Genomic DNA, 26,931 nt, shown 5'->3' with positions numbered 1-26,931 from the left:
CCACTCATAACTTGTATGGAGCTGAGGCTTAGGTGAAGCCTAATCACTGGGAATCCGTTAGAAGGAATGCCCACCTTAAGCTAGGGTAAGGTATGTCACCCCCAAACCCTTCCCTGACAAAGAAGTGGAGTTCAAAGTGGAGAATGAGACTGAGGAAAACAGCTGAAGAGGAATGAATGTAGGCTTTTGGCAAAGAAACTCCTGGTGAGGATCAAAAGCATTTTGTAGCCAAATATTCAAAGGATCAAACAACGCTTTCTCTGACAAAAAACAGATATAAGGTTTTTCCTCCCACAATTGATGTTTAGCCTCACATGACCCCTTGTTTCTTTTTCAATTAAAAACCATGTATTTTCTCTCCCTTCCACTTCCCTGTCCTCTGAAGGAGCAAAAGGAGAGGGAAAACACAGTCCTTGTAACAAATATACAGAGTCAAGCAAAAGAAATTACCAAATTAGTACCGTCCACAAATGTCTCAGTCTACACCATGAGTCTATGTCCTCTCTGTCTGGAGATGGGTAGCACGTTTCCTTATCAATCTCTCTGAAATCTTCAATGGTCATTGGCTGCTGCTTTTCTTTTTTTAAAAAAAGTGATTTCAGTTTATAATGTTTCTTTTGCTTTTCTTGCTATATATTTAAGTTTTCGTACTTGCCGAAAATAAATTTAAAAAAATAATAAGTAAAAAAAAAAATGATTGTCTGGTGCTGAGTGAACCATGCCTAGCAGCACTGAGTCACGAACATGGACCCATTGTAGAACTGTGTGGCAAAAATTGTGCATTTAGCAGAGGTGATGATGTGAGGCAGATTATCAGCATCAGAGAGGAAGGTAAATTCAGCGATGAGCATCAACATATAGATATCAAAAGACAACGGGTAAGTAATCAAATTTATCAAAGAATAGTCAATAACCATTTATTAAGTGCTAGAGATGCAAATACAAAAAAAGCAAGGGAATGGTAAAGCAGAGGGGAAAAAAATCCAACTTGGGACATGGTAAAGAAATCAGTCAGAAAAGTCCCAAAGTAATACAGTCAGGTAAGAAATGAGATGTCTGAACTGAGTTGTTTCCTTAAACAGAGCTTTCATGATTCCACCTTCCATTTAGAGAAAGGGAATTAGTGATGAGGTGGAACACTAGTGCTGATAAGATTATTTATATAGAATGATAAGATTATCCCTGTAATGATCTTCCCAGGCCACAGTGAAGTCCATCAGACAAGTCCCAAAGTAGTGCAGCCAGGTGAAAAATGAAGTCAACTTTCCTCTTTTCCTACCCTAGGAGCCAGTTCATCTGACTGAGTGACTTGTACCTACCTGAGAGCTGTTAGATTGTTTCCTATTATATCCTCACTTCTCCTGAGTTTCAATTCCTTATTAACCATTTTTGTTCTACCTTTCCCAATTCAAAGATCATTCCCCTCTCATACAAAAACAGGATTCTCCCTTGTCTTCTGTTCTCGTTGTTCATCCATTTGCACGTTCTGTCCCCAACAAGCTAAAGAAATAAATGGATGAATGAACAAATGAAGTCCCTTTTGTTGTTTTTAGCATTCATCACTAATGATGAATATCACTCAGAAAATGATACACACAGAGTAAAGGAAAACCTGGAAAGACGTACAAAATGATGCAAAGTGAAAATGAGCAGAACCAGAAAAACACTGTACACAGTATCAGCAGCATCATGTGATGATCAACTATGAATGACTCTGCTTTTCTCAGTAACACGATTGACAAGTACAAAGGACTCATGAAAGAAAATGTTATCCATATCCAGATAAAGAACTGATGAACTCTGAATGCAAATAGAAGCATTTTTTTTGCTTACTTTATTCTTTCTCTTGTTTTTTTTTTATTTTTCATCTTTTTTTCTTCCACAACCATGATGAATATGGAAATATGTCTTCTGTGATAGCATATGTATAAGCTATATCAAATGGCCTACCATTTTCAGAAGAGGAGAGGGGAGAGAGAGAGTGAGAGAGACAGAGAGAGACAGAGACAGAGGGGGACAGAGACAGAGGGGAGAGAGAGAGAGAGAGAGAGAGAGAGAGAGAGAGAGAGAGAGAGAGAGAGAATTTTGGAACTCAAAATCTTATAAAAATGAATGCTAAAAATCTTCTTGATTTGTAATTGTGGGGGAAAATAAAATACTATTTAAAGCACAAAAAATAACTCTCATATCATTTAGAAGTCCTTTCTTGTCTGTTAAAAATATACTTCTTTTCCTATTCTTACCTACTTATCTACTGCCTGCAATATCTAGCAGTGAGCAGTACTTACTTTTTTTTAGAAGTGTTCATGATATAAGCTAGAGGCTTTTAAGTAATTTATAAGAATTTGTTCCTGCCCTCATTCCTTCTTCCTGAACTATGCTTTTCCATATCATGTCTCCTTATCCTCAACTTTGCATTGAAATCACCACATATCATGGTGTGTGGTTGATTTAGTTCTAAGTGTTTACTGAGTTCTTTGGAGAATTTGTCCATCTCTTCAGCCCCAACAATTAATGTTTATCATCAGCTGCAAAGATTTCCATGAAGCCTTTTTGCAAATACATATTTTTGCAGTACCCAAGAACCAGATCTCCTCTGAAATAATGTCTCCTTGTACCTTTGGGTATAAAATTAAATCCACTCTTCCCACTCCTTTCTTTCATCAACCTCTCTCAAGTAAGCATGGGGAGCATTGGATAGAGCTGTTTAGAAAAATTTGAGCTCAAAACTTGTGTCAGATGCCTAATAGCTTTATAATTCTAGATGCGTCACTTAAACTTTCTGAACTTTGGTTGGATTCAGTGGTTTTTTTTCATCTCTTGTAGCTATAAACCCATGATCCTATATTCTTTCAGCAATTCAATCACTCATTTGTCATTGAAGAAGAATTACACATGGGAACAATTCAATTTTGAATGATTTTTAACAAGTAATTGATGCTCAGAATGAGAATTTAAAAATGAGATTGATTATAATCTTGTAGAGAAACTTAGCCAGTGAAAGTCAGTTGCCACAGTCAGGAGGTCAGAAGATCTGAGAAAGCAAAAGAACCTGCAAAAATCTGGTTTGACTTGTCAAATAAAGAAAATTGGATATGAAAGTCCACACCTGGTTAGATATCAAATAAAAGTAGTGTATCCCTCATGCCTCTCTATCTCCCTGCTCCCACTCCTCCATTCATGTACTCTCCCATGTTATAGTGAAGCCCCACAACAGAAGCATTTACCTGTAGACAGGGTTTCACCAGGATTTGTCCTTAACGTCCACTGTCTGCCTCTTCACTCTTACCTCAAACATAGTCCCATATTCACCCCCATCTCCTTGTATTGTAGGAAAAATGATTCATTATACTTTTCAGAAAAAATTCTTATTTAAATCCAAACTTACATGATTATGTCCACATGAGAATGTCTCTTGATCCCAGTAACTCTCTAGGAATGCTAGAGATGGCTACAAGGTAGCCATTTCAATTCCTTCAGACCCCAGATTCACCCAAAGCATTCTTGTTTTGGGTTATCACATCCAGAAACTCCTGAACAGCCTACCCCAAGCTGCTGTTTTGGATTCCCTTGTGTTTTGGCTTCACCTAAATTTTATCAAATGATTACAGTTGCTCATATCTATTTCTGTCTACCTTCTTTTCAGGCTGCCATCTTGGCAAAATTGCTTAACTGTGTACATGAGAATTCATGCCTTTGCACTGTGGTCTCCCATATCTGAAATGCAATCCTTCCTTACCTCTGCCTCTTAAAAATGCCTGAATTTAGCTTAAGGTCTTCCTTCTACACAAGGCCTTCTCTGATCCATCCGCCACTCCCCCAAACCTCCAAGACTCCAGCCCTACCCAATATCACCTTCTATGTATTTTTTATCTGCCTACTTATATCTGTGCATGATGTCTCTCCAAACCAATGTCAAACACTTTAAGATCTGGGAGTGTCTGTATTTTCAGTGCCTAACCCAGCTGCTGGCACATCATAGATGCTTAAGAAATGCTCTTGATTGTTTTTTTTAAATTATAGACATTTTACAATCACCTATAAAACATGGCTCTGTAATGGTAATTTAAGTGGGAAGATCTTTCCCATTTATTAATAGGTCCATGTGATCTGACTGCACCACATGGAAGTCTGAGTCACAAGGAGCCAGTGGTGGGAAGGGTTTGCTGAACAAGTGGAACAGGAAGAGACAGAGCTGGAGCAGAGGTTAGAAGAAGTTAGTCATAAGAGCAGTCAAAACTGAAGGATGCAAGCAAGCAGGCAGCTGGCCCGTGTGAGTGAGAGAGCTTGTTTGTAATTTTGTTTAAGGGAACCTGCTTGTGATTTGTTTAAAGGATCTGGTTTGTGGGAAGCCTAGAAGGGAGAAGGCTTGAGGCTGGTGTTTCCCTCTGCATTGTTATTGTGTATAGATTATGATGGATTTAGCTTTCTGGTGTCTGAATAAATGTTTTGGTTATGTCTTCCATGTGGAGAATCTGTTGTATTTAATGATTCAGAATTGCATCAGCATATTCATGGCTGCAGTAGGCACTGTGAATATCACATTGTCCCCAATGGCTCTGGAAAGGAGCCTCTTTATTGGGAAAAACAGCAGCAGGATCCCTGTCTACCAGAGCCTGTAGGCATCTATTTCAAAAGAGAAGTGTACCAGAATGAGCAAATGAGAGGCTGGAAAGCTTCACTCAACTGAATAAATTTGAGATGTCCTCTATTAAATCTTTGTTCGATGTCATTTTTTTATCATTGCTGAAGAAACTTCCTTTCTTAAACTTTTGAATGACCTATGAAAATCTTGCTTCAACCTAATAGTCAATATAAACTGTCAGGAGACTGGCTTGAGTTAGGTTCAGTCCAGAACAAGGTTGTTAATACATATATTTCCTTACCATATGAATACTCAACTCTGTTATCTTTACTTTCTTTAATCAACTAGGTAGGGGAGCTAGGAGAGAATGGGAAGATGGTAATTAAATACTCTTTTCCTTTTATCTAGTTTGGAGTACTAGTGAACAGGAATACAGAAGAACTTGTTCTATTTAATTAATTAATATTGACACACTGTTTATTATGAATCTACAAGCTGTATGAAGAAATAAGTATAGGCGGCTCTTGCTTAGACAAAAGCCAAAGCATCAAGTGAGAAACCAATCAAACATGCAACATGGATGTACCAATCCTCATTCATTTTATATGTATTTTTAGGGGCCATATCCAGTCCTCTTGATCTAAATCTTGCCACTGGACCCAGATGGCTCCAGAGGAGAAAATGAGGTTGGTGACTTTGTACAGCTGACTCATGGCATCACCTTCCTGATGTCATGGTCCTCTTTGAGAATGAAGAACAAACAAGAAGAACAACAGTAGCAGCAGCGAACATCAACAACACGTATTTTAACTTATTTTGTGTTGGCAATTCTGGGTTTGCTACCACTACAATGTAAACATATTGATGGCAGGGTTTGTTTTGATTTTATATTCATCTCCCCAGATCTAACCCTAGTTATCAAGAGCTGGATGGGGGAGAGAAGCAGGCCCTGGAAGCCCAGTTGAGGTGAGTATATGAGGACTCCACTGAGAAAAATGGGACTTGAATTCTCTATAATTCTGGAGGTGTGAATTGCCTTAGCTACATGTTCTCTACGTGTCTGCCTCACTACTGCTACTCTAAATGTGTGCTCTCTCTAACTACAGACATGGCATATATTTGCAGAAGTATATTTGTGACCCAGATTTTGAGGAGCAAGGGGAGGAGAGAATATTTAATAGCTACTGTTCTTATCTTACCTTGGTAAAGGTCTTTCCTGAGAACTAATTCTGTTTGCTCACTGATTTAGGAAAGAAGCAAACGTGCATTTATTAAGGTGTTACTATGTATCAACTCATTTGATAAATAAAACATGCCTGGGAGGTAGGTGTTAATATTATTCCCATTTTATAGTTAAGGGATTCACCAAATGTAACAGCAAAGATCCCTACATACACAAGAGGGCCTGTTGTACAGGTTCTTAGATCTGCTTTTTTAAAAGAAAAGCAACTTTTGAGGGGTCAACAATCTACTCAGGCACATATATCATTCACTTAGCTCAGGAGGAAAAGTCGGTACCCTGAACTTTAGAGAAAATATAAACAGAGAAATAAAAATCAACAGTCAGGGCTTCCAACTGTCTGACCATAAGCAATACGTCACAGATGAAGAGACAGATCCAACTGTCTGACCATTATATACATACATAGTTACCAGAGAAAGAAGCACCAACATCTAGGTTTTCAAAGCTGGAGGGCTCCTTATTGACTACCCAGAGTCTCATCTGGTTAAACAAACACTTCCAACGAGTAAACCCCAAAGTAAAACCTCATCTCACCTCAGAATATATATACACTTTTCAGAGACAGAGGGCATCATGACCCTTGAGAACTGATGCCTCATTAGAAATTAACAAAAGGTTTCTTCTTCAGAAACAAATCGTCCCTAATCAAGCTTCCTTTAATGGGCAGACTCACTAATGAGTGGGGAAGATCTTTAACTCTCATTAGCATTACACCAAGATCCACACTGCTAGAGACTGAGAGCTTTTAACTTAGATCTTTCTGGGTTAGATAAGAGCTCAGCCCTCTATTCAAAGTGCCACCAAGCAGAGCAACAAGCCTTGAAGGAAAGTACAAAGGGACAATGAACCAAAGTAGCAGGAGCCCAGATGCACAGAATATACAACCCTATATAACCTTATGGAGACCTAGTCTGCAACCTAAAGGACAAATTTGGAAGCATAGCCCAGGATATCTTGAATACTTGGTGCCATTTTCCTCAGGTTTATACATATGAGTTATACATTTAGAACTCAGAAGGGACCTTAAAGACCATGTAGTCCAACCCCACTTATTTTATTGATAAGGAAACCTAGTGCCAGAGAGGCTGTTAAATTCTTGACTGAGGGTCACACATGTAGTAATCATCGGATACGAGATTTAGATACAAGACAACATTATCTGATATTCTGATAACAGCAATAACCCCCCTGCAAATAACGATTCCCCCAACTGAAAGTGGAACCTAAAATAAATATACAGCTGTGCACAGAGTATATGTATGTGTATGTGTATATGTATATGTGTACATGTTTATTTCTCAAGGCAAATGAAAGATCACAAGGGAATTTCCTTCTTTTAAGGACACTGGCAAAAGAAGCAGTAAGGTGAGTGTGGAGAAAGAACATGGGGCCTATATAAATCAATCTGTCTAGAATGTTGCCACAAATTGACATTCATTTTGGATTTTTATTCTTAGCTGAGCTCTTTCCCCCCTCTTGGTGGATCTTAGCCATCAGTATCTCTTCGCCCCTCTGCCTTCAGGGTTAGGTCTGCCTCTGGTACTTATTCTTGGGAAAAGGGAAGATGGATTCTGGTGTCTGCCCTTCTTTGGGCTGTGGAAGGTCTTTCTTGGATGAGAGGTTCTAGACTGCTTTGGGCTTGGGGAACTCACCACCCCTTTCTCCTAAATTTGCATTTATCTTCGTTATCTCCAGTCAGAAGGAGGAAGGAGTTGGGAATCATTGAAAAGATGAGAACTTTACCTTTTGGCTTGTGTCAAAATGGACTTCACTTTCACAACTGTTCTCTGGAGACAATAGGACTGGAACCTTCTAGGAGTGCTGGTCCCTACCCTTGGCATTTATCCCAAACCAAATAAGGGAAGCAGAACTCTCAGGTGGAAGTCTTGAAGGCAATGGATTTTGATTGGGGTTTCCTTGGCGCCAGTGGTGCAAAAGAATTATCTTGGTGGTTGGCTAGAATAAAAAGCCAAAATCAAGAACAGACTTGTACTGCCGTGACTCGGATTCGAACCGAGGTTGCTGCGGCCACAACGCAGAGTACTAACCACTATACGATCACGGCCCGCCAGGAAACGAGACAGCCTGAGACTTTCACCTACCACTTTTAACTCTATTTAAACCTTTCTTTCCAAGGAAGTTGTTTCTTTTTAACTGTCATCCTTCTTTTCCCTTTCAAATGACACCTATTTCTACTCAAATCTAAACTCACTTCCCAAGAGTGGAGTTCACTGTGGAGAGGGCACTGTGAAACCTGTCCTAAAGAACAATCAGAAAAAGGACTCTTCTCCATTCACAGGGAAAAACAACAGTCCCCATCCACAACATCACACCTCCCTCCGTCTGTCTGTCTGTCTCTTTCTTTCTCTTTCTCTCTTTCTCTCTCTCTCTCTCTCTCTCTCTCTCTCTCTCTCTCTCTCTCTCTCTCTCTCTCTCTCTCTCTCTCTCTCTCTCTCTCTCTCTCTCTCTCCCACACCCTCAAGCCAGTGGCAAATCCTCTGGGGACTTGTCTGGGTTTGAATTTTCGTGATTTGTGAAATCTTCGTCTTCCCTAAAAAGTAACAGAGTCCAGGGAAAATGTTTTGGGGAGATGGCAAGCGGGTGACAGGTGCATGAGAGCTGGTTTCTCCCTTACTCTCTCTGACCTTCTGCCAAGGAACTTGACTCGTGTTCCAAGAGATGAAATAAATCAGGAGGATAATACGACTTCCCTCGATTTTTATTCTTGGCTGAGCTCTTTCACCCCTCTTATTGGATCTTAGTCATCAGTATCTCTTCGCCCCTCTGCCTTCGGGGTTAAGCCTGCCTCTGGTACCTATGCTTGGGAGAAAGGAAGATGGATTAGGTGTCTGACCTTCTTTGGGCTGTGGAAGATCTTTCTTGGATGAGAGGTTCTAGACTCCTTTGGGCTTGGGGATGGTTTCTCCTCACCTGCACCTTCACAAATGTCCACCCCACACTTCCATCTCTCCTTGCCACCTGTCTCTTTAGCTCCCCGTCACCCTACCTTTCCCCCCTCCCCCCCACCTCCGGTTAAGGCACGACCTGAGTCCTAAAGGGCGTAATCGAGAAGACCCTTCTACGTCCCACTAGGATCTGGAAGGCCAGACAGAGGTGGGAAAGGAACCAGGGCACCCTAAGGGCAAGAAGAGACACCCTACCATGCCCACCACTCCCCACCACCACCACCACCCTTCCCTCCCTACCGCCAGCTGGTCAGCGGCTAAACCAACTGAAACAACTAAATTTAATTTTAAATAAACAATTTCATTTAATACAAAATAAAGGAGACACATGCTCCCTGTGGAGGGAGGGGTGAGTGCATGAGAGGACGGAGATACTAGAATGTGTCGTACACATCCAATAAAAGCAACCTGTGTTTCGGGAGAACGTCAGCTTTATCCCGTGGAATTAAAGCAAAGTCAATGAACTGGCAACGAAGCGCGTTAAATAGAGTGTTGGCTTATTCCCTGCCTTCTGTTGCTAGTGAACAACCTGGAAATTCGTTGGTGCTTGTTGGTCTCAACCATGTTCTCTTTAAGAATCGTGCTAGAGAGGCTAGTTTTCTCCTTTCCTTCTTCGAGTATCGCTGCCTCCTCTCCCACGAGAAGAAGACGACTTTTAATTTTATTTTATTTTATTTTTTCCCTACCTCTGGGTTCCCTGGCATAGGAAAAAAGGCAGTGAAAGATTTCTACTCAAATTGTTCAGTTGTTTCAGTGCCATTATGCACGAGATACCTGAAAAGCGAAACCTTTGCTCCAGAGCTTGAGGATCAAGACCGCTGTTTGTCTCCTTGTCAGTCGATGGCTTTTAATTGACCATTACCTCTATTCTCACTGAGAGGTGAGGATGAATTTTTCTTCTGCGATACCCAAGTCTCCGATCCCAGAAGAAAAATCCAGGCGTTTCTTCCCAATTTCCAGTTAAACGACGGTACTTTGCCGCTTGTAAGAACAGATAACGATGTAAGTGACAGAAACTACGGGAAACAAACTGAAGAGTTTATCCCAGACAGGAAGTCAAATTCATTCTTAGCATTTTTCCTCAATGGATAAGACAATCAAAATGTGTAGCTGGTCTTTTTGTCTCTCCCCCCGCCCCCACACAAACACGTACATACATGCTTACATTGAATTTGTGATCCAGTGGGTTCTTGGCCATTGTGAATTGCCCCAACAATCTACTCCCTCCTTTTCTCTTAAAAAGCAAATAAGAGGAGTTTATTGAGAAAGGTATTTTCCCAGAGTTTCATAATTCAATCCTTGATGAATCTGAAATTTCTTCTTTGTTGCTTCTCCCTCTATCCTGGGATTTGCGCCTTGAATAGTAAGAATGCTGTACACATTTCTATAGGCCTTTCAATCGCACACTTTGTTTGCAGAGTTGCTTCCGAGTTGGTCGCCCGCCGGTCCACCACCTCATCTGCATGTATCAACCAAGTGGGTCTGAGGTGGATCACAGTTTACTAGACAAGTAATATGGTTTCCAGCAGTCTGTCTCCCCTAAAGTGCAATAGCTAGTATCGGGTTAGAGGGAGACCTTAGCATTATTAGGGGCACGCCCTAGCGAAATGAGCTAACCGCTTCTTGGGGAAAATACAATTAAAAAACAAAACGAAAATCGAAGGAACTGGAACGTCTATGGGGACCGACCCAGAGTAAAGTAAGCAGAGAAAGGAAAATAATACACTCAATGACGGAAACGGTGCGGATGAAAGGACCCTCAGATGAAACCAGTCTTGGCCCCGGGAAGAGGTGGGAAAGGTCTTTCTTTCCCACCCTACACACACGGATCTACGTTGCCCTAGGGATGTGAAACGTGTCAGTCAACTGTCAGAACACAATTTACTGAACCATTCGCTTATGGTCGAACATGCAGGTTCTTACCAGTTAGTTGCTTTGTTGTTTTTGCAAGTACATAGCACGCGACTGTGAAAGTCTTCAAACAACTCCTGGTTGTAATTGTCATCGACTTGGATAAGGCTTTCAGGTCGTACCAGGTAATACCCCTCCAAGGCGATATACGCCCGAGAAGAAAGTTTCAGAGGCAGCCTTCAGCGAAGTGGCAGAGAGGGCTGTGGAGAGGAACGGGGGAAGATTCAGGGAGGGGTGAAAGAGAGGCGTCCAGTTGTTTGTGGGTGCGTCGCTGTTGGGAACGCCCGGTAGGGTAGTTAGAAGTGCCCGACTTCCCCTGCGGAGGCTGTCTCATTAGGTCACCGGGGAGTCCTCTGTTCTGCCACAGATTCGAGGCCCTGGGGAAAATCGTCCCTAGTCCAAGGATCTCACCGAGGAGCCGAAACTGGAGAAGGAGTTTAGGGATCACAGAATGCTGGGTAGAGTACCTGCACGGCGTTTCCGTAGTGTAGTGGTTATCACGTTCGCCTCACACGCGAAAGGTCCCCGGTTCGAAACCGGGCGGAAACACCTTCTGTGACTCCCTTTCCTTTTTGACCAACCCAACTCACTTTGTCTCCCAAACCCGCCTCCATCAACCTGTGTCGCGCTGGCAGCTGGGAACAAATCCAACGCGAATCTCTGTTGTGACCATGCGCGCAATTGCCGCTTGCTGCTCCGGCTGCGGCCTCGCCTACCTTGTTGGTGGTAGGTTGTTTGCTTGACCTACCAGAAGGACTCAGCAGCTCACACGTGCGAGTGACGTGGCCATCGCGACCTTGAGTGTGTCAGTCAGACGACTTACCATTTATGAAAAGGCTCGTCCACTAGATGTGGAGCACGTGGCTAAGCGCTGAGGACACAAACGCAGGCAAAGGACAGGCCTAGGCCAATCAACGTGCGTGCGCGCGCGCGGGCCCTTGGCCGCGATTTGCAGGGGCTGTGCTTCGGCCTACAGGTGTGGGTTTGCTTCCACATCGAGATGGTGACAGGAACCCATCGTAGATGCATCGTAGATGCGGGAACGTAACGGTCCTGCTTCGGGCTCACTGACTCAGGCACCAAAAGCCCAGCCATCCCAGCCGAGTAAACGACTCGCTTGCTTCTCTCGTAGTTCGAACCGTGGACCGTCTGGCTGTCGGAAGCGGCCAAAGATGAGCTGTTTCCGCCCGGTTTCGAACCGGGGACCTTTCGCGTGTGAGGCGAACGTGATAACCACTACACTACGGAAACCGCGCCTGAGATGCTTAACAAGGATTAGCCCCTCCGGTGCCGAGGCCTTGCTGAGTCCTTTTCTGGGATCTTCATCCACTTTGGGTGGTCGCCTTCACCCAACTCATCTGTGGCTCCAAGAAATGGTAGCGTGCCCGGCACAATCCCTTCCAGACGCTGAAGCAGACCCGCACGGTGCACCGCGAAGAGCTCGGGCAGACATCGAAGACGCCAGGGTCGTCCACTGCATTCCGGGCCGTGCCAGTCGTCCTGACTTTTCTCCTGCCTCTGGAATTCCACGAGCCTGGAAGAGAGAGCGAGGCTGATGACTTTGTGTAACTCTGCTTCACTTCAGTTCGATTCATTCCCGAGTCCAGCCATCATCCCGTGATGTCATTTGGTCGTCTTGGAAAACGAAGGACTAACAACCATTACCTGTGGAAAGCTGCTCCTGGTCTCGCAAAGCAGAGGTTTGGTCACTGGCTCTCCTGGCTCCGTCCGCCTCTCTCTCCGTGTCTGTCTCTCTCCTGTCTCTGTCCGTCTGTCTGTCTCTCTTCCTTCCCTTCCTCTAGTCCCCAGCTTAAGTGACTGAGTAAATGATTGAGCGTGTTGAGTTGGGTGACTGGTTCTTCAAGGAAAATGGGGGAGAGAAAAAAGAAAAGAAGCAGCGCCCAACGTGGGGCTCGAATCCACGACCCCGAGATTAAGAGTCTCATGCTCTACCGACTGAGCTAGCCAGGGAATTAGTTAAGCTGCTTTTTTTCTTCCTTTCCATTCGTTTTTTAGAAGGGAAGGACTATGGAATCTGGCTTTTGATTTAAGAGAAAGTTAAAAGTACCGCCCATATTCTTCCAGTTCTCCATCTTACTCGTGTAAGGGATCATTACTATGGGGCTTTCGCACTTTCGCACCTCTGCCACGAGAAGGGTTCATTCATGGTCTGGGAATGCACGCAATCATCTAGAGTGCAGGAACGTGGAAGAGGTGCAGAATCAAAGGGCATGGAGAGAAGGGAAAAAGACACACTCCCTATCAGCACGTTCACTCACTGATTTTTTTATTTTGTTCACTACATACAGCTCCCACTTTGGGTTCTTTGATGAGATTTTTTCACTGTAACTCGGGCCCTTCCATGGAGTTGTCGACAGTAAGAGCCCAGCTCACATTAGACATCAATGGCTAGCGAGCTCACTCTGCTCGATCGCGTAACTTTCTCCATTGCTTTTCAGCCACAGGTAAATAGGTGAGAAAAGGTAGAAGATGGAGCTAAGTCAAGGTTTGGTTTTGTTAAGGTGTGACTGGCAACTGGACAAGAGGACAATTGATTAAAAACATATACAAATCATTGAAGAAAAGTGGGGGTCAAGAAGGCTTCACCGAGAACCTGGCATCTGAACTGACCCTGGAAAGGGCAAAAGGATTCTTAAGGAGGACAATCTCCTAGGGACTATATTCCAAGAAAAGAGGACTTAATGTGGGGGAAGAAGGTGAAAAAAAGAATTCAGCACGTTGCCCGGCTAGCTCAGTCGGTAGAGCATGAGACTCTTAATCTCAGGGTCGTGGGTTCGAGCCCCACGTTGGGCGCTGCTTCTTTTCTTTTTTCTCTCCCCCATTTTCCTTGAAGAACCAGTCACCCAACTCAACACGCTCAATCATTTACTCAGTCACTTAAGCTGGGGACTAGAGGAAGGGAAGGAAGAGAGACAGACAGACGGACAGAGACAGGAGAGAGACAGACACGGAGAGAGAGGCGGACGGAGCCAGGAGAGCCAGTGACCAAACCTCTGCTTTGCGAGACCAGGAGCAGCTTTCCACAGGTAATGGTTGTTAGTCCTTCGTTTTCCAAGACGACCAAATGACATCACGGGATGATGGCTGGACTCGGGAATGAATCGAACTGAAGTGAAGCAGAGTTACACAAAGTCATCAGCCTCGCTCTCTCTTCCAGGCTCGTGGAATTCCAGAGGCAGGAGAAAAGTCAGGACGACTGGCACGGCCCGGAATGCAGTGGACGACCCTGGCGTCTTCGATGTCTGCCCGAGCTCTTCGCGGTGCACCGTGCGGGTCTGCTTCAGCGTCTGGAAGGGATTGTGCCGGGCACGCTACCATTTCTTGGAGCCACAGATGAGTTGGGTGAAGGCGACCACCCAAAGTGGATGAAGATCCCAGAAAAGGACTCAGCAAGGCCTCGGCACCGGAGGGGCTAATCCTTGTTAAGCATCTCAGGCGCGGTTTCCGTAGTGTAGTGGTTATCACGTTCGCCTCACACGCGAAAGGTCCCCGGTTCGAAACCGGACGGAAACAGCTCATCTTTGGCCGCTTCCGACAGCCAGACGGTCCACGGTTCGAACTACGAGAGAAGCAAGCGAGTCGTTTACTCGGCTGGGATGGCTGGGCTTTTGGTGCCTGAGTCAGTGAGCCCGAAGCAGGACCGTTACGTTCCCGCATCTACGATGCATCTACGATGGGTTCCTGTCACCATCTCGATGTGGAAGCAAACCCACACCTGTAGGCCGAAGCACAGCCCCTGCAAATCGCGGCCAAGGGCCCGCGCGCGCGCACGCACGTTGATTGGCCTAGGCCTGTCCTTTGCCTGCGTTTGTGTCCTCAGCGCTTAGCCACGTGCTCCACATCTAGTGGACGAGCCTTTTCATAAATGGTAAGTCGTCTGACTGACACACTCAAGGTCGCGATGGCCACGTCACTCGCACGTGTGAGCTGCTGAGTCCTTCTGGTAGGTCAAGCAAACAACCTACCACCAACAAGGTAGGCGAGGCCGCAGCCGGAGCAGCAAGCGGCAATTGCGCGCATGGTCACAACAGAGATTCGCGTTGGATTTGTTCCCAGCTGCCAGCGCGACACAGGTTGATGGAGGCGGGTTTGGGAGACAAAGTGAGTTGGGTTGGTCAAAAAGGAAAGGGAGTCACAGAAGGTGTTTCCGCCCGGTTTCGAACCGGGGACCTTTCGCGTGTGAGGCGAACGTGATAACCACTACACTACGGAAACGCCGTGCAGGTACTCTACCCAGCATTCTGTGATCCCTAAACTCCTTCTCCAGTTTCGGCTCCTCGGTGAGATCCTTGGACTAGGGACGATTTTCCCCAGGGCCTCGAATCTGTGGCAGAACAGAGGACTCCCCGGTGACCTAATGAGACAGCCTCCGCAGGGGAAGTCGGGCACTTCTAACTACCCTACCGGGCGTTCCCAACAGCGACGCACCCACAAACAACTGGACGCCTCTCTTTCACCCCTCCCTGAATCTTCCCCCGTTCCTCTCCACAGCCCTCTCTGCCACTTCGCTGAAGGCTGCCTCTGAAACTTTCTTCTCGGGCGTATATCGCCTTGGAGGGGTATTACCTGGTACGACCTGAAAGCCTTATCCAAGTCGATGACAATTACAACCAGGAGTTGTTTGAAGACTTTCACAGTCGCGTGCTATGTACTTGCAAAAACAACAAAGCAACTAACTGGTAAGAACCTGCATGTTCGACCATAAGCGAATGGTTCAGTAAATTGTGTTCTGACAGTTGACTGACACGTTTCACATCCCTAGGGCAACGTAGATCCGTGTGTGTAGGGTGGGAAAGAAAGACCTTTCCCACCTCTTCCCGGGGCCAAGACTGGTTTCATCTGAGGGTCCTTTCATCCGCACCGTTTCCGTCATTGAGTGTATTATTTTCCTTTCTCTGCTTACTTTACTCTGGATAGTCCCTTCCTCCAATTTCTCTCCTCTTACGGAGAAATTATGCTGTGTATTCATATGACACAAATTAATTAACTGTTCCTTAATTGTTTGGTGCACCCTTTGTTTCCAGGGTTGTTGGGGGGTTTTTTCCTATTACAAAAAGAAATGCTTTGAATGTTAAGGTATGTGTCGGTACTTTTCTTCCTCTCTTGGTTTAGGGAATATATACCCAGAAATAAGTTCACTAGATCAAAGGGTATGAACACATAACTCCAAACTGTTTTCCAAAATGGTAAAACAAATCTTCAATTGAGCTCCACCATCAGTGATTCCGTTTTCCTTTCTTCCGGAGGTCCCATTGTCTATTCCCATATTTTGCTATGTTTGCCAATTTGCTGGGTTTGAGGTGAAACTTTCGAGTCATTTTGACTTGTGTTTTTTCTCTTACTATTTTTGATTTGCAGCAATATTTTATTAGATCCTTAATCATTTGAAAGTCTTGGAAATTGATCATATTCGTTTGAAGGAATGCCCTGCTTTGCCAAGTGGCAGGTGGTTCTTAGTGTCACATAAATGAATAAATTTTCGGCATGTCAGACTTCTTTCAAGTGGTCTCAGATGTAAGTTTTTTCTGTACATGACAGTCTCCTTTCTTATGCTACTTGCATTGATCCTCTTCCTGCAGAAACTTTTAAAATTTTCTGTGGTTTAAAAGAAAACACCTTCTATTTTCTCATCTAATCTCATCTGTATCTCTTATTTGGTTAAGAACTTCCACTCAGCTGTAGTTATGAAAGACAGCACCTTCCAAGCTCCTTTAGTTGTTAATTATGTGATTTTTGTGTGTATCTTCTATTTGGTACTTCTTGTTCATTGTTGTTTGTCCTTCGTTATGGAAGAGGACCCTGACGTCAGGAAGATGATGTCATGACTTGCAAGTGAATTTGGATTTAAATGAGGGAGGTCTGTGCAAAGCCACCCACCTCACTCTTTCCTCTGAAGCCATCTGGGTCTAGTGGCAAGATATAGGTCAGAATGACTGGAGATGTCCCAGATCCAATGGGAGTTCTCGACCTTTTTAAGCTAAGGTCTTTCCCAGGTCTTAGTTTGACTGAAGCAATTTTTTGTAACATATGATGGAAGATGTTGAGCTAAACTTATTTTCTGCCAAAATGAGTTTCATTGTTCCTGGAAGTTTTTTTTTTCTTTTGTTATTTTATTATTATATTTATTATTAATATCTCTGCTTACATTCCCTACAACCATCAATAAATCCCTTGTATTATCAGAAGGCCTTTTAATCATATTCAAAAAAGAGGGGAAAATAGTTCAGCAAAGCTAAATAACATTTCTGACATTCTGACAATAAGATACTTGACATTCTATGTAGAGATCTTTCTTCACAAAAACCCACTTATTCAAATGTCTCTTCTTTGAGGTCAAGCATGGCTTGATTTTGTCATATTTAGTTTTTAGTCTTTTATTGTTTTTTTCTTTCCATTTATGTTATTCTAATCATTATGTGTATTGGTTTCCTGGTTCTACTTACTTCACTTTGCAGCAGTTCAGTTATGTCTTCCCATACTTTTTGTATTAATCATAGTCATCATTTCATACAGGAAGAGTTATACATGAGTGAAAAAAACTGCCTAACAACAAGACACTAATATTTCATTATATTCCTATAGCTTAGCTTGTTTACCCCAGTTGATCATTATTGTGCCAGTTAATTCCAGTTCCTCATTACTACAAAAAGTGCTACTATAAATATTATGTTGTAAATCAAATCATTTTTTAAATCATTGCACACCTTAGAGTAGATGCTATCTATATTGCTTTACAGATTTAGTGTTACATTGATCAATCTAGCAACCAGATGCTTTACACAGCTAGAAAAATAATCACAACATTCATTTGAAGGAGCAAAAGTTCTATATTGTTAAGTGAATAATGACAGAAAATAGGAATGAAAAGGGAGGAGGATAATATTTTCAGATTTCAAACTACTTTATAAAATGGTAATCATTGACCCATCCTACCTTCAACCCTCATCACTGCCTTGTAGAGGCAGATGGGCTTGCATAGCTAAATCAAACTATGAGCTATACCATACAGAGTTACCCAAGACTGACAGGTCATAGGGAAGAATTCTGAAAAAGGTGATCCACTGGAGAAGGAAATAGCAACCCCCCCCCCCCCATATCTTTGTGGAGAAAACTCCATGGACAGTATTAAAATGAAAAGAGAGATGACATTGGAAGATGAGGCCCAGCTGTAACGGGATGAGTTAGAGCCGACCCCTATCCATTTCAGGACGCCACACTGATAGCCTGCCTAGATAACCTAGGGGCTTGTCAGTAGGGGTGGAACTAGATGGATTTCAGGAGGAAGGGTCTCGTCTTTGTTTGCAACGTAGCAGTTCTTTGTCCTGGCTCCGGATGTCCAGTGGAGAAGACACCCATATAAGAAAAGGTGATAGGTGATAGGTTCAATGTGAAAGGTGATAGGTGATAGGTTCAATGTAAGACTTAAGAATGTTTCACATAACTAAGACTATATATGCCTGTGAATTAGCTGAAATAAACGGAGTCTTCACCACTTTTGTCTCCCGCCCCATCTCATTACTCACGAGATCAAGGCCTCTTGCCGGACAAGAGCCTTGGGTCGGGGTTAGGGGTTCCCGTAAATGGTCTAGGGGACCCCAACACCCAGCAAATCTGGAAAACTCAACAGTGGACACTGGATTGGAAAAGATCTAGTTACACCCCAATCCTGAAGAATGGCAATGCCAAGAAATGTTCAAATTACTAAACAATTGTTCTCATTTTATGTACAAACAAGGTTATGCTTAAGATTCTTCAAGGTAAGCTTCAGCAATATGTGAACCAAGAATTATCAGTAAAGCAGTTTTGTTTTGAAGAGGCAGAGAAACCAAAGACCAAATTGCCAATATTTGTTGGACTATGGAGAAGGCAAGGGAGTTTCAGAAGAAAAAAACATCTACTTCTGATTCATTAACCTCACTGAAGCTTTTGACTGTGTGGATCACAGCAAAATGTAGTAAATCTTCAAAGAGATGAGAGCATCAGATCATTTTACTTGTCTCCTGAGAAACATATAGGTGGGCCAAGAAGCAAGAGGTAGAACTGAACATGAAACAACTCATTTGTTTAAGATTGGAAAAGAAATACAACAAGGCTATCTATTGTCATCTTATTTACTTAACTTATATGTGGAGTACATCATGTGAAATTCCAGGCAGAATGAATCAAAAGTCAGAATTAAAGTTGCTGGAGTAAATATAAACCTTTGGAGATGTTACCACTCTCATGGCAGAAAGGGAAGAGGAATTAAGAAGCCTCTTGATGAGCATAAAAGAGGAGAGTGTAAAAGCTGGCTTGCAGATTAACATAAGAAAGCTAAGATCTTGGTAACTGGTCCCATCTCTTTCTGGCAAATAGAGGGAGAAGAAATGGAAGTTGTGTCAGATTTTATATTCTTGGGCTCAAAGATCACTGTAGACAGTCAATGGCAGCTATGAAATTTTTTTAAAAATGCATTCTCCAGTTTATTCATGGTATCAATCTTTATACCTAAATCATGTATGATTTAGGTATAAAGATTGATACCATGAATAAACTGGAGAAGTAAGGAATAGTGTATTTATCAGATCTATGGAGAAGGGAAGAATTCTTTACTAAAGGGGAGATAGAATGCATTATGAAATGCAAAATGGATAACTTTGATTACATTAAACTGAGAAGTTTTTACACAACCAAACCCAATGCAACCAAAATCCGGAGGGATGTAGTAAATTGGGAAAGAATTTTTACAGCTAAGCTTGGGGATAAAGGCCTCATTTCTAGAATATATAGAGAACTGATCCAAATGTATAATCATACAAGTCATTCCCCAATTGATAAATGGTCAAAGGATATGAACAGGCAATTTTCAGAGGAAGAAATTAAAGCTATCTATAATAATATGAAAAAATGCTCTAAATCACTATTGGTTAGAGAGATGCAAATCAAAACAACTCTGAGGTACCACATCACACCTATAAGATTGGCAAACATGACAGAACAAGAAAATGATAAATGCTGGAGAGGATGTGGGAAAGTTGGAACACTAATTCATTGTTGGTGGAGCTGCAAGCGCATCCAACCATTCTGGAGAGTAATTTGGAACTATGCCCAAAGGGCTACAAAAATGTGCATACCCTTTGACCCAGCAATATCGCTACTAGGACTATATCCCCAAGAGATCATAAAAATGGGAAAGGGTCCCACATGTACAAAAATATTTATAGCAGCACTCTATGTAGTTGCCAAAAACTGGAAGTCAAGGGGATGTCCATCAATTGGGGAATGGCTGAATAAATTATGGTATATGAATGTAATGGAGTACTATTGTGCCATAAGAAATGATGAACAAGAAGACTTCAGAGAGGCCTGGAAGGACTTATATGACCTGATGCTGAGTGAAAGGAACAGAACCAGGAGAACTTTATGCACAGCAACAACCACAGTGTGTGAGAGTTTTTTCTGGTAGACTTAGATTTCTGTAATAGCACAAGAACTTCTTACCAAAAAAAAAAAAAAATCCCAATGGAGGATCTCAAGGCAAAATGCCTGCCACACTCAGAGAGAGAAATATGGAAGTCACTCACACATTGTAGCAGAACATGTTTGTGTATGTGTATGTGTTTGTGTATCATGTTCTGATTTGTTATACGATTTCTTTCATTTATCTTAGTCTGACTACATAGCATGACTATAGTGAAAATATACTCAATAGGAAAGTATATGTAGAATCTATACAGAATTGTATGCAGTTGTGGGGAGGGAGGGGGGTAGTGGGGAGTAGGTGGGGAGGGATAAAATTGCAATTGTATGGCAGTGATTGTTAAACATTACAAAATAAAAAAAAAATTAAAAAAAAAAAAAAAGAAAATTGATACTTACTTGGTGCCGTCATAACCTGCCTCATGTTGATTTTCCTTCTAAGGCACTCTGTAAATTAACTTTACTCAGAATATTGCTCTAAAATTATACCAAATATGTCTTTATAAATCACCGTGTTTTTCCTTAAAATAAAGGGAGATTTTTTTTGCGGGTCCTGAAAAAAAAAATGCATTCTCCTTAGAAGGAAAGTTAGAGCGAATCTGGACAACATATTAAAAAGCAAAGACTTCACCTTGCCAACAAGTCTGTATAGTCTTTGTTGTATAGTCAAAACTATGGTTTTTCCAGTAGCAATATATAGCTTTCCTATAAGGAAAGCTGAGTTCTGCAGAATCACTGCTTTGAAATTGTGATGGCAGAGATTTTTTAGTCCCTTGAACAACAAAGATATTAAGTCAATCATACTTAAAGAAATTAACTCAGGCTATTCACTGGAAGGTCAAATATTGAAGCCGAAGCTTAAATATTTTGGCCACATAATGAGAAGATGGACTCATTAGAAAAGACCCTGATGTTGGAAAAGATTGAAAACAAAAGGAAAAGGGAATGATAGAGGATGAGATGGATAGATAATACCATGGAAACAATAGATGTGAACTTGGACAGAATTTGAGAGACAGTAGAGGGTAGAAGGGTCTTGTGTGCTATGGTCATAAAGAGTGAGACACAAGAGTGTCTCACAAAGAGTGAACAACAAATCATTGAAGCAATTTTGCTGTATTTTTTTTAATGAAAAAGAACATCATTAAACAGATTAAACAGGGGGAAAGTGAATTCAATAATTTGGTGTTCAATAAATTCCAAGGCATAAATTGCTTGAGAAATAAGTGCCTATTTGACAAGAATTTCTAGGAAATCTGGAAAGCAGGTTGTCACAAATTAATTTAGCCCAACATCTTACACTGCTTTGCAATATTCTCAAAATGATTCATGACCTGAAATTAAAGGTCATGCCACATGTGAAAATTAGAAGAGAGGCAGATCAGGTACCTTTCACAACTAAGGAATAATGGGTGGGAAAGAGGGAAACTCTTAACAGAGGTCATTGATTGCCCAGGGCGACTCCCGGGCCTTCGCCTTCTACTTACCTATCCCCAGTCTTCGGACGTCTCTGGCCCCTCTCCTGGTTGGGGGAGGGGAATTCCCTCTCCCTCTTGGGGGAGGGGAATAAACAGGCAGAGCACCGGAAAGGAGTTGCAGCCAGCAAGCTTTATTGCGTTTCTCCTCCTCCAGCTCTCGTGGTCATCCCCTTTTATTATCCCCTGTCTCCTCCCCCGTACCTCCCATGGGCGGGCGAGCTCCTCCCAAGTGCCTCCCCGTGGGTGGAGCCAGCCTGTTACCAGGGCCATCCCAGTACCCCGTGGCTTACTAGAACAGCTAGCCTGCCATGTAAGCAGGTTCGGACCCTCAGGCGTCTCACGGTCCTCACGGAGGACCCCGGTCCAGAGCTGTCCCCCAACAATTGATAAGAAATTAGATACTTTTAGTTATATGAAATGAAAAGATTTTCCCAGAAAAGAATTAATGCAACTATAATGAGAAGGTAATGCGATTTGAGGGGGATGGCCATCTGAAATAAATTCACGGACTCAAACATTCTTTAAGTCAAGTTGGCAAAGGTTTATTGTAACATCAGTATGGCAGGCAGAGTTGCTTAAGGAACTTGCAACTTAACAGGAATGATGCTAAAACTTATATCGGAAAAGTAGTGGATTATCTGGCAGATATGCTAATTAGGTGATAACACACAACCTCAGTAACAGGAGTCATTCGCTACTGGAAACCAGGAAAAGGGGTTTCTCAGGAGTATATTTTTGGTCTGTTACGTCTGTAGCAGGATAGCTTTGAGAGTTGAACCTGAAAAGGCCTTAGCCTAAAAGAGCCAGGGTCTCCCATTGCATCCTAGACCATCTCCAGGCAGTTAGGTGGTGCAGCGGGTAGAACACCAGTGCAGAAAATCAGGAGGACCTGAGTTCAAATCTCACCTCAGACACTTGACACTCACTAGCTGAGTGACCTTGGGCAAATCACTTAATCCCAATTGCCTCATCCTGAGTTATCTCCAGTCATCCTGATGAATATCTGGTCACTGGATTCAGATGGCTCTGGAGGAGAAGTGAGCCTGGTGACCTGCACAGCTCTCCCTCACTCAAAACAAAGTCAAGTACAAGTCATGTGATCATTTCTCTGATGGCATGGTCTTCTTCAGCAACAAAGGATGAACACACAATTGAGAGCCATCTGCAGTCATCCTGATGAATAACTGGCCACTGGACCCTGATGGCTCTGTTTTTTGGGGCCCTCTGGGCTTAGAGTGAATATCAATGGTTACTGTTTCTCTTTGGAACAGCAACCCTGAGGGTCTTTCCCTCCCAACTTGATTTTTTTTTTTCTGATTAAAGGGGCCATCCCTTGACTACTTCTTAAAGAAGCCTATTCACTGAATGGGCATTACCTCACTCTAAGTAAGTATGTGAAAAGACCTTAGCCTAAAAGGGCCAAGGTTTCCCATTGCATCCTGGGTCATTTCCAGTCATCCTGATGAATATTTGGTCACTGGATCCAGATGGCTGTGGAGGAGAAAGTAAGACTGGTGACCTTGCACAGCCCTTACTCATTCAAATCAAAGTCAACTGCAAGTCATGTCATCATTTCTCTGAGGTCATGATCCTCTTCAAAAACAAAGGACAAACACACAATTCTCTGGTGGAAACCCAAAGTCTCAGGTTCACTTCCAAGTTGTTATAGGTAGACTGGATCTGATTCAAGATGGTCTTGTAGCTCATGCTCTAAATTGTATACCAGTCCATTTGACAATTATCAAAGGAAATTTACATAACCATAGCAGAAAAATTACATTCAACATGAGTACAGAAAGCATTCACTAAGTTTAATGTGGTTTTAAAGAATTTAAGATTATGGATTTAACCAACACCAACAAACATTTCAATACACAAAGAACAGAAAAAAGTTGTGTATGAAATTGCAGTTTTTTAACAGTAGAGTTTGTTTAGGTGTATATTAAATTTAATAGAACAATAAGAACATTTCTCTGCTTGTGTGTTCCCTTCTAAGTATCCTTCTACTCTCTTCCAGGTATTTTTTTTTTAATTTTCCATTTTACTACTTCTTTCCTTCTTTCTTTGCTTCCTCTCTTCTTTCATTTCTTCCTCTCTCCCTTTCTTCTGGTCTTTTTTCTTATCTTCATCAAAAATCACTACTCATCTTTTATCTGCCACAGTTCTGCACACCCCCAAGATGTGGGCGACAGCCAGCATCTCCAAGTAGCTCAATGATGCAGTGGTGAAGAAAAACAGGGGCAGGGGAGGGAAGATCGGACAACTCCGTTTATCTATCTGAGGGCCAGGACTTTTAAAGAGAAAAAACCACAAGTATAAGTGACAAATTGTTTGTCCTCAGTCCTAGTCTTTTTGGCTAGTTCTTTGTTCTCAGGAATGTTATCCTTTAGGACATCTGTTGACTTTACCTATCTCCTTGTACTCTGTACATTCTCTGTTTACCTCTCGGTTACAGCAAAATCCAGAGATTATGGAGAGCAATGCTGGATGATAGTGAGCACAGTCTCAGAGAACAGACTTCATCCAAGTTCTGGCCTGGACCTGATACCCCACTCCATCCTTGCGCTCAACACCAAGAGAAATAAAAGTCCTACCTTGTAACAATCAAATATAATAAAGCAAAACAAGTTCACATATTCTCTGTGACTGAGGATATATATCTCAGTCTGCCTCTAGTCTGCCACCTCTTTTCGAAGCTGTAGGAAGCTGCTATCCTCGGCAGTTATAATTGATCGTTCTATTAATCAGAAAAAGGTGAGAGAGTTTTTGTGTGTCCACAGGTGAGTGAGGAGAGACAGAGACAGACATAGAAATATAGAGGGAGGGAGATCCCTATATTGTGAGTGGCCTGGGTGAACTGGTTTTCCAGTTGCTGGAGTGTGAGGGCAAAGTAAAAAGAGATATGGGAGAGAGGTCAAGTGCATGTGGCAGCAAGTGTGTCTGCATCGGAGCTGATGCTGGAATCTTCAGGCGTGGGCCAGGGTTTCTTGACAGAACCACAATTTAGCATGAAGCATGGGTGCTGCAAAGACGCATACGATCCCAGTCCAAACCTTGGTGGGACCTTTTAGTCGAGGTTCTCCCTAGCTAAGGGGCTGTTCAAGGTAGGCCCTTGGTTCATGATTCCTTTTCTAGCGCTCTATTTTTGCCCGGCCCTTGGTTCCCCCCCCCCTCCCCCGCATCACCTGAGCTATCTCCAGCAACAGCCGGATCTGACAGTCCCTCCAGATGTAATTATGCTTTCTGAGGGCATACAGCTTTTCCCTCTGTCTTGATATCCTCAGAGCGGCGCAGCGCAGCTCGGCGCTTTTCACATTGCAGGCTCCACTTCGAAGTTTTCTGGATCTCATTGTATCTTGAGACTGGGGCAAAGAACAAGAAATGGACGTAGTTAGATTTGCTTCCTCCTCTCCCTTCTGTCGAGAGAGAGTGCAAGCGAATCCATGATTCATCTTAGCCCACAGCAGGCGCCCATTGCCTCTTGAAGCACTGGATTAATCCCCCCAGAAGAAAGGGCCAACTGCTCTAGAACTGAATTCAAAGAAAAGCGTCCCGGGATAGATGAAATGAAATTTTCGAAGGGCACTTGTGAAATTGAAGAGCCATGAATACTCTGGTTTAGGATAGAAAACAGAAGAGAACGATCGACTAATGCATTGGCCGGGAATCGAACCCGGATCCCCCGCGTGGGAGGCGAGAATTCTACCATTGAACCACCAATGCCTTGGCTACTTTTGTAAGTAGGTATCTCATGAGCCTCTTCTTACAAGCAAACTGTTAGAGGATGCCAGAATAAATTTTCTAGATTTTATGTGAGTCTGTTCTGATTTGCATACATAGTCTTTAGCGTCCTTGAAAACTCGAAATCTATGAACCTATACTTCTCTTGCCCTTGCGGTTCTTCACACTTGCCCACAGCTCAGTCAAGGATTGACTTGGACCACCTTCAAGAGAGTCACCTCTAGATACAATTATCTCTAGCTCTTAACTCTTAACATTCACTCAATTATATTTTTTTCACACAAGACTACACTTGAAGAGGAAACCAAAGGTCAATCACTTCAACCTCACAGATTCAGATCAGACTTTGACCCAGACTCTGCAGTCTAAGCAGAAACAAGAGGTAGTCGAGTGGCAGTGATGAGGGTGATCAAGCAATAATGAAATTCTTTCAATTTGACAGTTGGAACTCGGAACCTAGAGAGTTAAAGTTACTAATGGTCTCTCAGTTGCTGTGAGAGACAGCAAAAGTTAAGTTTCTGCAATAAATTTTTGTTAATTGATGAAGTCATTGAGAATAAATTAGATAATAAGAAGCCCAGTAGACTGCAGGTATATTCAACCAATCAAAAGACAGACAGTGGCCTTCAGAAAATTACAAAGTTTTTGACAAAGGAACCAAATCTACAACTAGCTGGAACTAGCCAAGACAAATGACCTAGGATAACCTGGAGAAAGCTTTTCTTCACTGCACTTGTTTAATGAACCCCATGTACATAAGCAGACACATCCCGCATAAAATTGTCCCTCCATTTTCTGATCATGGGTCCTATGTTAGAGCATGTTTTGGAAGGGATATTATACTAAGGGGGGGGTATGTAATGGGCATGTAGAGAAGATGGTGACCTAATTGAGAATGGACCAATCCATCTCCTGGTGGGAGGATCTGTCTTGAACTAATGGTATATAACTCATCTCGCTTCTGTACTCAGTGTTCCTTCCTCCTAAAAAGAGAGTGGGGGCCCACTTTGTTCAAAGTGTTCAATTCCTCTGAACTCTGCTGTGATAAATTTTCCTTGATACGTTATTAGTGTGCAGTGTATTTCTAACAGATGCTGAACTCAATGGGCTTTTCTCAATCCTCTTTCTCTCTGACCTCTCTGCAGCCTTTGTTGATGACTCTTCTCCTTGATACTTTTTTCTCTTTAGGTTTTTGGGCACTCTCTCTCTCTCCAGGTTTGCCTCCTACCTAACTGACCAATCCTTCTCTGACTCCTTTGCTAGATACTCTTCCAGATCAACTGTAGATTGATCCAACTGTAGGTGTTCCTCAGAGTTCTGTCCTGGGTCCTCTTCTCTTCCCTCTATAGAACTTCACTTAGTGATCTCATCAGCTTCCTCAGATTTAATTACCGTCTTTATGCTAATGACTTTCAAATATACCTTTCTTTCCCCTACCTCTCTGCCATCCAATCTCCCATCACCAAGTACCTCTCAGACATCTTGAAGTAGATATTTTAAACTCAATATGTCCAAAACAGAACTCAT

At 42.7% G+C, this 26,931-nt stretch overlaps 8 non-coding genes across 8 annotated transcripts; 3 read left to right on the top strand and 5 right to left on the bottom strand.

Moving 5' to 3' along the window:
• Window positions 1–7,821: 7,821 nt before the first annotated feature.
• Window positions 7,822–7,893, bottom strand: TRNAH-GUG (transfer RNA histidin (anticodon GUG)). Its single transcript has one exon. It is a non-coding gene; the product is annotated as a tRNA-His (tRNA).
• Window positions 7,894–11,181: 3,288 nt separating this feature from the next.
• TRNAV-CAC (transfer RNA valine (anticodon CAC)) lies at window positions 11,182–11,254 on the top strand. Its single transcript has one exon. It is a non-coding gene; the product is annotated as a tRNA-Val (tRNA).
• Window positions 11,255–11,883: 629 nt separating this feature from the next.
• On the bottom strand, window positions 11,884–11,956 carry TRNAV-CAC (transfer RNA valine (anticodon CAC)). The gene has a single exon. It is a non-coding gene; the product is annotated as a tRNA-Val (tRNA).
• A 647-nt stretch (window positions 11,957–12,603) lies between these two features.
• Window positions 12,604–12,676, bottom strand: TRNAK-CUU (transfer RNA lysine (anticodon CUU)). The gene has a single exon. It is a non-coding gene; the product is annotated as a tRNA-Lys (tRNA).
• Window positions 12,677–13,446: 770 nt separating this feature from the next.
• TRNAK-CUU (transfer RNA lysine (anticodon CUU)) lies at window positions 13,447–13,519 on the top strand. Its single transcript has one exon. It is a non-coding gene; the product is annotated as a tRNA-Lys (tRNA).
• Window positions 13,520–14,166: 647 nt separating this feature from the next.
• Window positions 14,167–14,239, top strand: TRNAV-CAC (transfer RNA valine (anticodon CAC)). Its single transcript has one exon. It is a non-coding gene; the product is annotated as a tRNA-Val (tRNA).
• A 629-nt stretch (window positions 14,240–14,868) lies between these two features.
• Window positions 14,869–14,941, bottom strand: TRNAV-CAC (transfer RNA valine (anticodon CAC)). The gene has a single exon. It is a non-coding gene; the product is annotated as a tRNA-Val (tRNA).
• A 10,374-nt stretch (window positions 14,942–25,315) lies between these two features.
• TRNAG-CCC (transfer RNA glycine (anticodon CCC)) lies at window positions 25,316–25,386 on the bottom strand. The gene has a single exon. It is a non-coding gene; the product is annotated as a tRNA-Gly (tRNA).
• Between the last annotated feature and the right edge of the window lie 1,545 nt (window positions 25,387–26,931).

The sequence above is a fragment of the Notamacropus eugenii genome, chromosome 2 (genome assembly GCF_028372415.1).
Source record: "Notamacropus eugenii isolate mMacEug1 chromosome 2, mMacEug1.pri_v2, whole genome shotgun sequence".
NCBI lineage: Eukaryota > Metazoa > Chordata > Mammalia > Diprotodontia > Macropodidae > Notamacropus > Notamacropus eugenii.
This window is presented reverse-complemented; position numbering and strand designations above follow the sequence as displayed.